Genomic DNA, 15,660 nt, shown 5'->3' with positions numbered 1-15,660 from the left:
GTTTATTGTAGCATTATTTACAATGGCCAAGATATGGAAGCAAACCAAGTGTCCGTCAATAGAAGAATGAATAAGGAAAATGTGTGTGTTTATGTGTGTGCGTGTATCATATGTATATGATAGAATACTACACACCCGTAAAAAGGATGAGGTCATGCCATTTGAGACAACATGTATGGACCATGTTTAGAGGGTATTGTGCTAGGCGAAATAAGTTAGAGAAAAAAATATATAAGTGGAATCTAAAACAAATGAATAAACAAAAAGCAGAATCAGGCCTGTAAATGCAGAGAACAAATTTGTGGTTACCACAAGGGAGGGCTGTAGGGGATTGGGCAAAATGAGTGAAGGGAAAAGGGAGATATAGGCTCCAGTAACGGAAGGAATAAGTCATGGGAAGTCAAAGGCACAGCATAAGGAATATAGGCAATAATACTGTCATAGCTATGTAAAGGATGGATGGTAACCACACTCGTGGTGAACATAGCATAATGTGTAAACTTGCCAAATCACTAAGTTGTACACCTGAAACTAAGGGAACATTGTGTGTCAACTATATTGAAACTTAAAAAATGCTTTTTAAAAACAGCCTTTATAAACAAACAAAAATTCTACAGCTCTTTATCTCAATTTGGGAAGAATTGACACTTACACAATAGTCTGATTAGCCAGGATCTTGACATTCCTCTCTATTTATTCAAATTAAATACTTCATCAATTTTTTTGGTTGTTTAGTATATGCTCCTGTTGTTGACAGAACTAGTTCTCTCTCTAATGTTTGTGAAAATGCGTATCTACATTTAGGGGTAGAATTTAGCCCTGTTTGTCCTATAGTAAAAAAAAGGCCAAGATTATTTTTTAAACTTTAGTTTCTGGAACATAGCATTAGCTGCCAGCTTAAGTCATGGCTCTGGATTGAAATTTTGCTTCCTATCAATTTCATTTCCCATATGGTTGTAGTACTAAAATTAAGTCATGTTAAAGAATGTTTTCTTACTTAAGTGACATTCAAGCTGAATCACCCAATCCTCCTATAAATAATGAGGTTAATACAGTTCAGAGTTTTTCAGAGCTGAGTCCCAGAACCCCCTCTCCCAAGGGACTTTCTCAGGTGAAGATGAAGAGGTAGGATTTGGGATGTCCCTTCCCCTGACCTAACCTCCAATCTCCCCGTCAACTAGCTCAGCTCAGAGCTCAACACAGCTCAGCTTTTTAATTATTTTTCATACCATGCACCTGATTCAGATTTCCTTTGAACAAAAGATAGTGTAGCTAAAATAAACAGAGGGGAATGGAATGGGATGGGATGGGATGGGATGGGATGGGATGGGATGGGATGGGATGGGATAGGATAGGATAGGATAGAATAGAATAGAGTAGAGTAGAGTAGAGTAGAGTAGAGTAGAGTAGAGTAGAATAGAATAGAATAGAATAGAATAGAATAGAATAGAATAGAATAGAATAGAATAGAGTAGAGTAGAATAGAGTAGAATGCCACTGGTCCTTCCATGTAAAAGAATTGGATTCTTGCTCTTTGAAACATCTTTAATATTCCTCTGAGGGAAAGATTTGACAAAGACACATTTTCAGGGGAACTTTTTAATTTATCTTATAGCCAAATACTAACAAAGATCTTCCACCTTACAACTAGAGAGTATAACATGAGTGGAACATTTCTGGTTTTAGAGCTTGCAGCTTTCCTGATTGGTTGAGATTATATAATGCTCCACCCCACCCAGAGATGGCATTTAAATACAAGAATACTAAAAAGAAGGCACTTTAAGCCAAGTTCCCAATTCAATAGAACTTCTTCATCTTTTCTGCAAACAATTGCATACCAGGTGGAAGTCTTACCGTGCAACACTGATATAATAAATGTCACATTTATGTTCTCTCTCTAAATCTAATGTGGTCTACCATGAAGCCCAATGGGTAGGAAATTTTACCTCCGTTGTTCTGGGTTTCTCTCACCAGAGGTAAACGAACGTCCCAAAGGTTCTTACAAGGTACAGAACTGTGGCTCTAAGGGCTCTCTAATCAAGGGGTCAGCTTCTTCTGTAAAGGGCCAGATAGTAAATATTTTAGGCTTTACAGGCCAAACTGGTGTGCACCTGCTGTGACCTTTTAGAAACCAGCCATTGACGAGAAGCACATGAACAAATTAATTTAGTTGCGCCCCAATAAAACTTCACTTATGGACACTGAAATTAGAACTTCCTGTGACTTTCATGTGTAACTGTGTTGGAAAAACCTTAGTCCTCCTCCTGTGTGTCTCCTTTACACGTGACTACCACACTCACACGTGCCAGACATGTGGGGGTTTCCCCACACCAAACAATTCTGTGACACCAGCTGGGTGTCCTACAGTGTAACTCAAATCTGAGTCTGTGCATCAGATTCCACAGATTAAGGGCTCAGTCCCTGATCACACTGTCCCTCACCCCACCTCAGATGCCAATCACAGGTCACGTTGTCACCTGTGCTTCTGACTGGCTATAAATCAAGAGGGTCTCATGACCCCCTCTTCAGGTTCAAGTAACTTGCTAGAATGATTCACAGGACTCAGGGAAACAGTTTATTTACTCTTTACCAGTTTATTATAAAAGATGTGGTAAAGGATACAGATGAACATCCAGGTGGAACCGCTGGGTAGGGCACAGTTTGGGGGGGGGGGGGCTTGGAGCTTCCACGCCCCCTCCGTGGGCCACTCCCCCGATGCCTCCGCGTGTTCCACAACCTGCAAGCCTTCTGAACCCTTGTACTTTTTGGATTTTTGTGGAGGCTTCATTTCTGGAGGCATGATCCATTTCCAGCCTCTCTCCTCCCTAGAGAATGGGGGCTGAAAATTCCACACGTGCAGTCATGGTTTGATCTTTCTGGTGACCAGCCCCCATCCGGGAGCCCACCAAGAGTCACCTCATTAGAGCAAAAGACACTCATATCACCTAGGAAATTCCAAGGGATTTAGGAACTCAGGGACTCCGTGTCAGCTGGGGTCAAAAACCAAATAACTATGGGGCGCCTGGGTGGCTCAGTTGGTTGAGCATCTGACTTCAGCTCAGGTCATGATCTCACACTTCGTGGGTTCGAGCCCCACGTGGGGCTCTGTGCTGACAGCTCAGAGCCGGGAGCCTGCTTCGGATTCTGTGTTTCCCTTCTCTGCCCCTCCCCCACTCACGCTCTCTCTGTCTCACTCTCTCAAAAATAAATAAACATTAAAAAAAAAAAAAACCAAATAACTAGAACAAAAGATACTCCCAGTGCTCTTATTACTTAGGAAATTACAAGGGTTTTAAGAGGTCTGTGCCAGGAACAGGGGGCAGAGACCAATATGAATTTTTTCTATTATCTTGCAGTCATAAGATACTATTATTCTTTTGATTTCTTTTCAATCATTTGTAAATATAAAATCCATTCTTTGCTCCCCATGCTGTAGACAAATAGGTGGCAAGCCATACGATTTTCTGACTCCCACTCTGGTCTTCTGTCTACATTAGATGCCACTGTTATCTGTTCAGAGGAAAACTAGGACCAGCAGGGGGAAGCTGACCCAGCTTAGACCTCTCTGGCTCCTACTCCTTAGACAATTTGCATCCTTTTTCGAAAACTCGGGAGTTAAGAATATTCCTGATCTACGCCATTCATGGCCCTATTTGCCCATTTTTGGTGAGAGGGGAAAATGGTAGTCATTACGTTTCTTTGACAGCAGTAAAAACAAAATATGAACTGATCATCTGAAATTATCCTGCCTCTGTGGGTGCTTTTACAAGCAAAATAGGTTATCCTTCACAAAGAGAAACTCCTTTATTATTGTGACTGCTGAGTAAAGAATTAGATACAGGATTTTAGAGGGGCACCTGGGTGGCACAGTCAGTTAAGTATACGACTTCGGCTCAGGTCATGATAACACTGTCCATGAGTTCGAGCCCCGTGTCGGGCTCTGTGCTGACAGCTCAGAGCCTGGAGCCTGCTTTGGATTCTGTGTCTCCCTCTCCCTCTGCCCCTTCCCTGCTTATGCTCTCTTTCTCTCAAAAATAAATAAGCGTTAAAAAAAACTTTTTTAGAAGGATGCAACTCTACTTCAGCTATTCCTTTTTTCAGGTAAAGCCTGGCCCAGAAAGATTCAGTGACTCATAAAAACAAATCACTCAGAAACAGTAGCACGTCCCAAACCCAGACCCTCTTTGTTCTCTTCCACACCATCTCCTCCGTGATGCATTTCCCTTGCCTTCCTCAACTGACTAGATTTTTAAGTCAGAGGGTGAGAGCACCCAGGAGTCAGCCCTATAGGTGCTCATCATGGGATGCCTCCAAAAGATGGAACCAGGTACCTGTAGCCACAAGAGATCAACCAAGCATCAAAACTGTAGCACCCTCTGCCGCCAAGATTCTGTTCATTCAGTGAGAGATGTTCCATAGTGTTGAGACCCCAGAGCCTATGATAGACACGTTATGCATGGTCAGTTCTCAGACCTGCCCAGTGAAGTTGCACATGTCCCCCCGTGAAGATCAGTTTCTCCATGAGGCTCACTGTTGAAATGTCTCTGAACACTTAGGTGAGGAGGAATCGAGAAAATGGATAGCAAATCCAAGCAAGACTGGTGGCGACACTGCAGCCATATGATTCCATTTTAGCTTGATAAATAGAAAAACCATTTAAGTAACCATGGTGTTGCAGAGGAAAATGAGACCTCTAGTGTGTTTTTTTTTAATTTTTTTTAATGTTTGTTTTTTGAGAGACAGAGTATGAGCAGGGGAGGGGCAGAGAGAGAGGGAGACACAGAATCAGAAGCAGGTTCCAGGCTCTGAGCTGTCAGCACAGAGCCCGACGCGGGGCTTGAATTCATGAACCGTGAGATCATGACCTGAGCTGAAGCTGGATGCTTAAATGACTGAGCCACCCAGACTCCCCAGGTGTGCTTTTCAGCCAGAGGGGAAAAGGAAAGAAGAGAATAGAAGCGGATCCCGTCTTTATTCAAAATTAGAAGGGTCCTTTCTGAAAGGACTTTCTATTAGATGGGTACTTTCTGAAATTTCTGGTCAAGAGAATTAATTTTTACTTGAACTCCCTGCACGGCATGCTGGCTAGGGCCTGTCCCTCTTTGGAGAAGAGTGGTAAAGTGAAGTTCCATACACTCAATAGAGTGTATGGAAAGTTCTGTTTAATCTTCAAGGCCAGGTTCAGGATAAATTTCTCCGTGAAACTGGTGTGGTCAGAATTCACCAGGCAGTAACTGTGAGTGGACATCACCATGCTCTTAGCCTCAGCGTTGATATTTCAAGCTCCCCAACTACTGGGTCCACAAAAGGTCTGCTCCTTCCTAGGTTGCCCTCTCCAACTATTTCTAAGAACCATCAGGTCCAGATTGGACAGAGTCAGTCTTTTGCCATCATCTTGGGCCCCAGGCTCGTTTGGTCTCTGCTTCCAGGGCCTTGATTCTAAGTTGAGAGTCCAAATGACACAGCAGGTTCTCAGAAAGAAGATTCTCAAGTGGCTTATGCATTTAAGATACAAATGGGCACGCCTTACCAGATTCCCTGAAGGTTACCTTTGATTCTTAAGTGGGGAGAGTATGGCTTGCCCTATTAAAACAAGAGTCATGGTGATTAGGAATCTGGTAAGCATGGAAACTGTATCAACAAAAAAAGTTAGGAAGTATTCCTTTACACAGAAGCACATGAGAAATAAGTACCCAAGGATTGGTGAGATTCTATTTGAGAATGCTTAATTTATGTTTTCCCCTCTTATATTTTATATACCCTTCCTCTTTTTATATTTGGGAAAGTCAAATTCTTGGCTCTAGAGTTTCAAAAGCCTAATTCCTAGGGCACCTGGCTGGCTTAGGCAGAGGAACTTTTGACTCTTGATCTCGCGGTCATGAGTTCAAGGCCCGCATCGGGTGTAAAGATTATTTACTTACTTGGATACATACATACACTTAAAAAAAAAAAAAAAGCCTAATTCCTAGCATAAGACCAAAGATTTGGAAACCGTGTGTTATGAGAATAAGGTGCTCCCAGGGTATGAGGAGAGTTTAGGGGAGCAAAGGTGGTCCCTAAAGAGAAGTCCTGTTCCCCCACCCCCAGAGCCACGTCTCTGGCAGGACTGTGTCAAAATCTCAAAGGGCCCACAACCAGCATAAGGAACAGCTGGGTATCTGGGCAGACAGGCCCCAGACAGCCTCCAGGGTTCCCTACACCATCCTATATGACCTGGTGCCTGCCAGGAGTAGAGAAGTAAAACTCACTGTGACACCATGGTATGGGAGCAGTTGTGTGATTCCCAGGCACCAAGAGCAGAGTAGCCCAGGACAGAGAGCTGGCCAACCTGAAGGGCTTTGCCATTGGATACAGGGTGTATATAACAGTGCCCCACCTGAACCAGCATACCAACATTGACAGGAAACTCAGGACCAAAGCTCTGTAAGCCTACCTGGAATTTAAACAAAACCCAAGAGTAAGGAGGGCTCTCCCAACAGAATGGGAGATAGAAATTGAATTCCATTAGAGACAAATACAGGAAGCTGTGTTTCTTACATACCTGAATTTGTGATCTGAGATTCTTAATAGCCACACACATAATTAGGAATTAGTTTATGTTCTACAGAAACTAGCAGGTAGGTAGTTCTGCTCCTAACGGGAGGAGTGTTTGCCTCTCTCTCTGTGTTCTGAAAGAGCAAGGGCCATAAAAAGTGTTTTAGAATTTTTTAACATCTAACTGAAGTGTCATAGAATTTACATTGGTGGTCTATGCATGCATGCTCAGTGGGGGCAATATCAATTTACAGTCATAAATGGATTGTAGTCCCTCTCTCAAAGGCTACAGTACATAACATATTAAAAAGTTTTAGGAGGCCAATTAGGAAAAAATATCTAAAAATGCTCCTTGGAGGAGAATAATGAAAAAACAAAGGTTGAAAAACACTGGTCTTCTGTAATATGGAAGCCTTAAGAGCCAGATTTAATGGTCTCAGCCTAAGTACATCTAAAAAACACTTATTAAAGGCACTATGGCAATTACAATGAGTTAACGTGGTTAATTCGCTTATTCAATAAAAACCTAAATCCCTCCTTCTTTTTATTTCTTTCTCTGAAAGTGGAAGTGGTGGTGATAAAAATCTAAATAATGGTTTGTGGACACGACGTCAATGGAGAATTAAAAATTTAGAGTTCTGTGGATGTCTGCCACCACCACCCCTCCCAAGAAAGGAAAAGAAAGTTGTTTGGCAGGTTTTTAATCAAACGAGTGAATGAATTAACTATGCTGATACAATATCACTGCCCTGGATGAGCCATCCCTATTTAAGCAGAACTACAAGTGTTACAATAAAAGATGCAAAGCAACAAAGAAGCAAGAAGACAGATGTTAACCTAAAAAGGTAGAACCTTATCTTGGGTCTCCTAACTTTTTGAATCCTCAGTATTGTGTTAGGAGCTACTAGCTGGTGAGAAATGCCAGCGAACAGGAGCAAATATCCCAATTTGTAAACAGGGCCAAAGAAGCTCCCGAGACGAGGAAATTCAAGGGCTTTGCATCTGGGTGTTTCTTATCTGGAAGACTGACACATTGTCTCTGCTGGGTGAGGTCCACCCTGATGCAGTAAAGTGACAGGTGGAAACGACAAGTGTCCAGAGGAAATTTCCCACCTTCCCAAGGGACCTACAAGCAGTAGCAATCCGGCCTCTATCTAGCCTAGAAACACAAGGACAACAAGCAAATAAGCAGACAGGCTGGAAGCTGTGCAGAAAGTCAGGTACAAAGGCAGCAGGCTATAGCAAAAAGAAAAAGCAGATTTGGGTCGACGTCCTTGCTCCCCGACTTTGTACATGTGCATGCCTTTACCAAAGGATTTCGATTCTGAGCTTCAAGCCTCTCATTTGTAAACCAAAACTAATCCCTACTTGCAAGACTGTTTTGAGGATCAAATGAGCATACACTGCAAAGAAGCAGTGTCTAATAAGTACGCTCAGTAAATGGGAGTTTAAATAAAGAGATGGGTGAAAGTTTAGAAGGATGAAGTGGAAAAAGAGAAAATGTCACTAAGCCCAGTGTGGTGTGTGTGTGTGTGTGTGTGTGTGTGTGTGTGTGTGTGTGTATGGGCATGTGTGTATTTACTTTGTAAAATTCATCAAAGTCCATCTTGTAAAGGGTGTTGAGAGTATGGGCTCACTTGGCTAAGGGAGTGGAGAGGAAAAGTCTTGGAAGAGAAGGGATAAACAAGTGCAAGTCCCGCTCCACCATCACTAAAGAAGAAGGCTGTTGCAGCAGGAACGGAAAAATTCAAGGTCATGCCACAAAAGATGAAAGACGTTGATGGCTCTGAGGATCTTTGAGCACTGATGACACGGGCATCCGTGCAGAGTTCTAAACCAGGGATTTGTTGTGGAGTCGGCGTTTCAGCTTTATGAAAAATAAATGCATAGCAGCAGACAGACTCATTGGAGAGGGGTTTCCCAGCAGAGGAATGAACTTGCAAACGCGGCACTAATTAAGAATGGGTGAATAGCAACCGTAAGGAGAGATAAATGTGGCCTAAGCCATATCAGCTGGTGAAGGTAAAATGAAGTCACCCATCATTTTATCCCTTTGTGAGAAACAGTTCCTATCAGTAGGCCAGAGGAGAGAGTAGAAATTAGTCACTCAGGGTAGGATCTCTACCTGGAAAGTCAAGGAGACCTTCGATGACAAGGAAATCGTTGTCAGGAAAATATCACCTCCCAAAACAAAGGCAAGCATTGCCATTTAATAAGAGAGAAGCTCTGAGCAAAAGGCTTATTTAGCAAACAGCTCAAGTGTTTTAGACAATCTATATGATAACTGACAATTTACTTCAAATTGGCAGATATACGAGGAGGGTCACGTAATTTATAAGTTGCGAGAATCCCCAAGGAAAGATTGAGCAAATATACTGCCTGAGAGTATTAATAGCACATATTTTAAAAATAAATAAAATACAGAGCAATGTTTCCTGCCAAAAGGAGATTTAGAGCTTTCTTAGAAGCACCAACAGGACAGAAATCAGATTTGCTGCATATTAGGTCAAAGAATATAAGCATAATAATTCATTGGCCTTTTCAAAAATAGTAAGTAGTGTACTTTGGCGATTGGGACAGTTTCTCCACGTGCGACCTCAGAAGGATAACAAAACTATAGAGCCAGGCTTTTATTTTGAGCATTTCATCTAACTTGTCTTCATAATTGAGTTTTACCCTGGTGCTGATGCAATATTTATGTTTTTAAATACAAAGCGGGAAAAGCCAGTTTGTCAGTTCTTTAACATGAGCCCACAGAACATCGGCAACAGACAGAATACTCGATTAATGAATTTGTGTCCTCAGGATCTTGTGGGAAGGCAACAGATGTGACAGCGTATTGATTCCTTCTGAAATCCTGTTTTGCCTTTTATAAGTTCCATTTAAATTCCCATCTTTACCATGGTTGTATTATGGGTTTCTTAATCCCTGGGTGATGGTTTTTGTGTTCTTGAAAAGGAGAAACAAACTACCCTAAATAAGGTGTAAATCCTCATCCAATATCATGGGGCCTTTGTGTGTAAGTCTCAAAATACCAACTGATACGCTTGCCGTCCAGGCCCCATTATAGGCAAGTTCTTGATATAAAACAGTGTTCTGTGAAAGTTTTCATGGGGCTTTTGTGGCATTTTGCTTCTGAATTTTCTGCCACCCTTTTGAGTAAGGGCCAAAATGTATACACTAAAAGTCAGATGTGTAAAAACAATAAAAGAATAGCTTTCATTTTCGGCAACTGGCTGTACCTTGCTTCTATTCCCACTTAAGTGGCAAAAGATAAAAACAACAACAAAAATGTCATAAAGTTACCAATTAAAGTTAATCATACCTCTTTCAGTTTATTAAGCTTTGCAGGAGTTGACTTAGACTCTTTTGGGTTCAGTCAATTCAAAATTTAAAACCCAATAAGGACCAAGAGCGTAAGTAACAACAGAAAAATTGGTACATTGAACTTTATGAAAATTAAAACTTTTATGCATTAAAAGACACTATCAACAGGTAATCCACAAAATGGGAGAAAATCTTTGCAAATCATGTATCTGATAAGAAATTGATATCCAGAATATATAATGAACTCCTGCAACTCAACAACAAAAAAAGCAAACAACCCAATTTAAAGATGGGCAAAGGCATTGAATCTCCAAAGAAAATATACAAGTGACCAATAAGCACATGAAAATATGCTCAACCTCACTAGTCATTAGGGAAATGCAAATTAAAGCCACGATATCACCTCATGCCCATTGGGATGGCTACTATCAAATAAATCCAGGGGGCACCTGGGTGGTTCAGTCGGTTAAGCGTCCAGCTCTTGATTTCAGCTCAGGTCAAGATCTCAAGGTTTGTGAGACTGAGCCCCACACCAGGCTCTGCACTGACAGCAAGGAGTCTGCTTGGGATTCTCATTCCCCTCTCTCTGCCCCTCCCCCGCTCATTCATGTGTGCATTCTCTCTCTCTCTCTCTCTCTCTCTCTCTCTCTCTCTCAAAATAAATAAACAAACATTAAAAAAAAGAAAGCCTGGGGTGCTAAATATGCTAATACCATATGATTTCACTCATATTTGGCATCTAAAAAACAAAACGAATGAGTAACAAACAACCAAAAAAGCAGAATCAGACCTATAAGTACAGAGAACAGACTAGTGATTGCTAGAGGGGAAGGGGTTGTGGAATGGGTAAAATGGGCAAAGGAGAGTGGGAGACACAGGCTTCCAGCTATGGAAGGAATAAGTCACAGGAAGAAAAGGCACAGCATGAGGGAATATAGCCAGTGATATATCCTCAAAAAAAAATTTAAATATAAATAAAAGGCAGAATTGGAAAAAAGAACAACTATATAGAAATTAAATAAGATTTTGATTTTAAAGCATTTAATTTTGTTAAATTTACCTATGTGGCAGAAAATTATGAAACACTGCATTTAAGAAATTTGGGTTAGAACATTTGAATAAAAGATTGTCTTCAGAGAAAAAAACAATTCACATTTTCAGCTTTGGGAAATTCTGTATTTCTGAGAACTCCTTTTTGTTTTGACTCCTTGTATAGCATCCCATTCTTTTTTTTTTTTTTTAATGTGTATTTATTTTTGAGCGTGAGACAGAGCCCAAGCAGGGGAAGGGCAGAGAGAGAGGGAGACACAGAATCCAAAGCAGGCTCCAGGCTCTGAGCCGTCAGCACAGAGCCTGATGTGGGGCTCAAACTCACAGAACCGTGAGATCATGACCTGAGCCAAAGTCGGACGCTGAACCAACTGAGCCACCCAGGCATCCCTATAGCATCCCATTCTTACTCTTTAGAGGATATTATTTAGAAATTTCGGTGTGGGGATGCCTGGGTGGCTCAGTTAGTTAAGCATCTGACTTTTTTGATTTCAGCTCAGGTCATGATCTCATGGTTCGTGGGTTCCAGCCACGTGTCAGGTTGTGTGCTGACATTGAGGAGCCTGCTTGGGATTCTCTCTCTCCCCCTCTCTCTCTGCCCCTCTCCCATTTGGACATGCTCTCTCTGCCTCTCAAAATAAGTAAATAAACATTTTTTAAAATGTAATGTTTATTCATTTTTGAGGCGGGGGACAGACAGAGAGAGAGGGAGACACAGAATCTGAAGCAGGCTCCAGGCTCTGAACTGTCAGCACAGAGCCTGATGCGGAGCTCGAACTCACAACCCATGAGATCATGACCTGAGCCAAAGTCGGACACTTAACCGACTGAACCACCCATGTGTCCCTAACTAAACATTTAAAGAAAAGAAACAAAAACACCAAAACAGGATACTCTTCTCTTAAAGTTGCCTCAGTTCTTCCCAATTAGTTCAATTTCTTTAGAGAAAATTCTCCAATTTTTTTGCCCGGGACATAAACTCCTGGTGGGTATTATTCACCTAGGAAGGGAATGGCCAACATTTCCAGAAAATTAACTCCTATTATCTTCTTCTTATCCCATCCTTGTTCTACCTGGCTTTTCTAGCATCCTGCTAGGGTCTCTTCTTCAGCTCTGGTCCCTTCATCTCATATTCGAAGCTATGGCCGCCTCCAACTTGTTTAATCATTCACTTCTCCATCTGCTCCATGTTTCTGTATAATTCTGGAAAGTCTCAGCTGCCAGTAACAACCCTCCCCTTCATCTACTCTCTTGTTTGTTTTGGGATTATCTTTTTTCCTGTATTGTCAATTTAATTAGAGTCCCAGAACAATGAAATAAACATGTGTCATCACTCTGCTGTGTTGAAAGGAAAAGCTTAGTCCTATAGGTTTTGATATAAAGACTTCTTTCCATTTGTTCTAGATTTTTTTTTTAATTCTAGTATCTATTTAATTTCCAAGTTGTTTTTTGGGTCATCTCTTTATTGTTGATTTCTGGTCTTTTCAAATCAAGATGTAGCTTTTAAAATCCCAACTTTGATGAATTTCTTTAGGCTCTTTATCACCAAATTGATGTTTGTAAGTATTCTATGGACGACTCAGATTATCTATTCTGTTTGTAGGGTGAAAATTCTATAAATGTCAATTAACTTGACCTTGCTGATTCTGTTATTCAAATCCTTTAGTTTGTTTATTTTTAGATGATTTTATCTGTCAAATTCTGAAGGGGTTTTATTAATTTTATTCTTTTCCCTACATTATTTTTATTAAAATCCCCCCCTATAATTTTATCATTTTTTCATCAAGTTTTTACCAAATTTTGCCTTATATATTGTCTCTTGTGTTTGTGCATAACTTGGTTATAGCTTATTTTTCTCATGGATGTCATCTTTTGGTGGTATATAAACTTCTTTGTCCCATTAAATGCCTTTGACTTTGCATTCTGTTACTCCTGCTTACTGTGTTTGAATTAACTAGGTTTATCTTTGTCCATACTCTTATTGTGTATCTTTCGTTGTCACTTTAACTGTGATTCTTGTTAACATACAGTTGAATTTTGTCTAAGTGAATATGATAATGTATTCTGATAGGGAAAGTAAGAATTTTCACCTTTATTTTGATAACTGATATTCTTTGTGTTATTCCATTTAATATTTAACATACTTTTTTATTAAGTTTATTTATTTATTTTTGAGAGAGAGAGGGAGAGAGAGAGAGCGTGCACACAAGTTGGCGGAGAGGCAGAGAATGAGGGAGAGAGAGAATCCCAAGCAAGCTGTCATCGCTAAGCCCAACACAGGGCTTGATCCCACAACCCTAAGATCATGACTTGAGCCAGAATCCAGACTCAGACACTCAACAGACTGACCCACCCAGGCACCCCTCACACACTTTATTTTTTATTTTCCCCTCCACTTACTTTTCTTTACAAGTGCTTCTCAGTTTTTCCCTGCTTAGGTGGGACAGGATGGCTAGCAGGGGCTGCATTTGGGCATTTCCCTTCTCCCAGGTTCATTAGGTTTTCACAAAATCCCACTAGGTTAGCCTCTGGTGAAATAGTTTCCCTTGAGGTCAGGCCTTGTGAAGAAGAACAGAATGCTCTGGTATATTCAAAATGGTCCCTTTTTCCCTCCCCCTTCTGGAAACAGGAGGAGATTTTTCTCCCATCTTTTCTCACATCTCTCTGAGGACCTGGCAGAGCTCCAGGAGATAAAACTCACGGCCAAGTGGAGGCCACACTGTTAGTGGGTCCCCTGGAGTTTTTAACTCTCAGACTCGTCCACACAGAGCCTCCAGCAATTCATCAGTTACAGGTCAGCTACTCCTGCCCCAGCGCTGCTTCCCAAGGAGGTCTCTGCTCCAGTAAGTTGTGTCTGCCTGTCTCTCCAATTTGGAGGCCAGCGGTTTGCTCTGTGACCTCACCTCCCTGACAGATCTGAGAAGTTGTTGATTTTTAGTTTGTTTAGCTTTTTACTTATATTTGAGATAGAGAGGTGACTTCCAAGCTCCTTCCATGATGGACAGGAAACTGGAAGTCCCTATCCTTACTTTTTTGACTTGGCCAGTTTCTTCACTGCATTTTTTGCCCTGTTAATTTGAAAGCACCTGTACTAATGAATTGTTTTCAATTCTGCCAAAAGGCTTACCTACTCCCTCAAACAGCTGTAGTCACGCTTGTATTTCTCTATTAACAGATCAGAATTAAAAGTGTCCTATTTTCTTTGCCTACCCACCCCACATTACACAAATATGGAATTTGGGCTTTGTTATGACTTCTTCCTATTGACATTACCCCTCTTGACTGTGGTGTCCTAAAACCGGTTCCTACCAACTCTTCTCTGAGACATCACCTTGATAGCTTGAAATTGGCCACAAAGGGAGTATTTATACCATGAAAATTGGCAAGCACTCCAAAACAGGGCTTTAGTTCTTGTTTATCTTTTTTCCATAGAGTGAGCCATTAATCATTTCCCAGTACACGACTGCATTTCTGCTTCCGCTCAAGTGTGTGGGTTTTGCTGGGCTTCAAAATCTTAGTTCAGGGATATTATCTACCCTTTCGGTATAGGTTTTGTTTCAAAACTCCATAACACACAGTAACTATTGCTTTAATTAATCTGTTTAATTAATCTGTCATTGTTGTTGTCACTTTCTGTGTGGGAACCTGTAAGATTTTTTTTATCTGAGGAATTTATAAAGTTCACCAAGATAGAGCTAGGTACATAATTATTTTTTCATTAATCTCACCTGAGTCTTGGCAACCGTTATGAATCTAAAAACTTGTCTTTCTCCAGAGAATTGCCCTCTTTTTTAAAAATTTATTTCTCCATATAGTCCTTTTTTTTCTTTTCCTGGAGCTCTTCATACAGCAGCCCCCCTTATCCATAGTTTAACTGCTGGGTGACTTCGGCTACTCACAGGCAACCACGGTCTGTAAGCAGATGATCTTCCAATGAATCATCAATAGGTCAATTATAGGCTAACGCTGTGTCACAATGCCTATGCCATTCACCTCACCACAGAGACATGTTATCACCTCACACCATCACAAGAAGAAAGGTGAATACAGGATGAGAAATTATTTTGAGAGAGAAACCCTATTCACATTACTTTTCTTACAGTATATTATTATAATTGTCCTGTATTTGTTATTAATTATTGTTAATCATTTACTTTGCCTAATTTATACATTAAACTTTATCACAGGTGCATAAGTATAGGAAAACACAGTGTACGTGGGGCTCAGTGCTATCTTCAGTGTCAGGCATCCACTGAGGGTCTGGAACGTATCCCCTGTGGATACAGGGAGAAAAGGCAGAGACCACTGTATTTACATGTTAAGTCTCTGACTTCCAAATCTCCTGTCTTTTCCCTCATATCCTTGAATTTTGTTCTTTTGTGCCCTCTGAAACCATTATTTCAGTTCTCAACCACAACCATCTTTGGTTGGTTGGGCTTTTTTGTTTTAATTGAGGATGTCTTGTACATTCTAGCTGCATTTCCTTGAGGAGCCCCAATACTGTGCAGTGTTCTCTTCCAGGTTTGTTTTTTTTTTTTTGTCAGTTCTATGACAACAGGAGTCCCCAGGTCCAGTTCAACTCTGCCTTCTTCCCTTGTGTCTCTGACTGTTCCTAAAGAAATCATTATTCCTTTGCCTCCTCATGGTTCATTGACCTTCAGCACTCAGGACTTTGAGGCTTCCCAGGCCATGATGTTGGGCATGAAAACTTCTGCTTTTGTCACTTGATAGGCATTTGAGCCGGCTGTC

At 41.0% G+C, this 15,660-nt stretch overlaps 1 protein-coding gene and 1 long non-coding RNA gene across 9 annotated transcripts in view; one reads left to right on the top strand and one right to left on the bottom strand.

Annotated features, from left to right (window-relative positions):
* LHFPL3 (LHFPL tetraspan subfamily member 3) overlaps positions 1 to 15,660 on the top strand; it is a 574,983-nt gene that overhangs the window by 359,317 nt on the left and 200,006 nt on the right. The gene's annotated exons all lie outside the window — the stretch shown is intronic.
* LOC123383853 lies at positions 2,770 to 14,978 on the bottom strand. Its single transcript, XR_006594136.1, has 2 exons — positions 14,640 to 14,978; positions 2,770 to 2,839 (listed from the first exon to the last, which is right to left on the bottom strand). It is a non-coding gene; the product is annotated as an uncharacterized LOC123383853 (long non-coding RNA).

This window comes from Felis catus, chromosome A2 (assembly GCF_018350175.1).
Source record: "Felis catus isolate Fca126 chromosome A2, F.catus_Fca126_mat1.0, whole genome shotgun sequence".
In the NCBI taxonomy this organism is placed as follows: Eukaryota; Metazoa; Chordata; class Mammalia; order Carnivora; family Felidae; genus Felis; species Felis catus.
Note: the sequence above shows the minus strand (reverse complement) of the source record. Positions and strands in the feature narration are given on the sequence as shown.